Below are 1778 nucleotides of genomic sequence, written 5' to 3'. Positions count from 1 at the left end.
GAATAAGTGTTTATATGGTTAATTTTCAAAATTTTAAAATAAAAAACCAAGGCTCTGTTTGGTAATCAAATTTTTTTTTTTTTATTATTTTTGGTTTTTTAAAATTAAGTTTATTTCTTTATCATTTCTTACAATCATTTTACATCTTTCTTAAGTATACTGGTTGAATTTTTAGCCAAATTTTAAAAACAAAAATAAGTTTTTAAAAGCTATTGTTTTTAGTTTTCAAAATTTGACTTAATTTTTTAAACTATTGATAAAAAGTAGATAAAAAAAATTAAAGGTGAGAGTCGTGTCTATATATTTAATTTTCAAAAATAAAAAATAAAAAATAAAATAATTATCAAACAAATCAAATGATTATTGAACGACCTTAAATATTTATTTCGAATAGTTATGTTTGTTTATATTTATTACGACATCTAACGGTGTAAAGGATCCCTCCTCAAAATTGTCTCCGTGACAAATTATTATTATTATTATTTCTATTTCTATTGAGCTAACAAATTATTTATTTATTGTTTGTTATTTGTATTTCCCACCAAAATAAAATCACAACGACGTCAATTTTATTTTAAATTAGGGGGAAAACCGTACATCACGGGAAAAAGTAAAACATCACGAGCCGTCCTATAATATATAATTCTTGGTCCATCATAATTATCATTATCGTTGACTAATGAACTAAATTCCACGTCAATTATTTAATTTTCTTTGAAAAATATACAATTTTATTATTAATTAAAAAGGACCATTATATTTCCTTGTAATTCGGGATTTAACAATTAGTCCACCCTCAAATCTTCAAATGCATATCAGATAATTAAAGACAATATCTAATGAAGTTGATTTAAATTAAAGTGTAAAAGTATGGTCTAAATTTCTCCATTTCATTTATTTTATGGTTAAAAATGTATGAAGAATTAAGGTCGCTCACCTATAATAATTTGAACTCATAAATGATAGTAAGAAACAAACAATTGTAAAACGATTACAAATAGTGACTTTGGAAAAACAAAGAAAAAAAAGTTAGTTTTAATAGCAATGAAAACTCCGTTAACTTTGGTTAAGTGGAGGTTGAGTGAGGACAACATGGTTATGTCCAGTAAAGTCTAACTCTTCTCTCCATTCTTTACTCATGTCTCATAATGTCTCACATATTTGATAGTTTAGCTTTAGTAAAATAAATGTTAAATGAATAGGAAAAATGAGAGTTTCTATTCGCTATTCAATCGTCTATTTCAAAAGTTCTAATGACTACTATTTTTAAAGTTTACAATATTTGAAAAGATGAATAATAAAAATTAAAAAAAAAACACTTTGATCTTTAAGGTTTTCTAAATTAAGTTGATTGTTAATTAACTAATGGAAAAATGAAGTGGGTTATTCATCAATGACATATTGACTCGTAGTCCGAGTTCAAATTGATTAATCCCAAAACTAATAAAGTTCAAGTCCAGTGAGTCAGGCCCATAGCCAACCAAGCCCAAACCACACTACCTATGGGTTGTATAAGGAGGTGGATCCTCCATTATTTTGAAACTCTAAGGGGCCATTTGTTTTTTGGGAACGTAGATAACCAAAATTTTAGGTGCCCCAAATTATAGATATCCAACATCTATAAATTACCATGTTTGTTTTGTATGAATATTTTTGCAGATATCTTGGAATATTTTGATAACTGTGTTTGTTTCGTTGGATTTCTACTCGAGAACGTCTTAAATTTACATAATGTTCGAAGAATATTCTTACGACTGTTTATTAATTTATATTTTATT

The sequence above is a fragment of the Benincasa hispida genome, unplaced genomic scaffold, assembly GCF_027475165.1.
Source record: "Benincasa hispida cultivar pf3 unplaced genomic scaffold, pf3_genome.v1.1 HicScf950, whole genome shotgun sequence".
In the NCBI taxonomy this organism is placed as follows: domain Eukaryota; kingdom Viridiplantae; phylum Streptophyta; class Magnoliopsida; order Cucurbitales; family Cucurbitaceae; genus Benincasa; species Benincasa hispida.
This window is presented reverse-complemented; position numbering follows the sequence as displayed.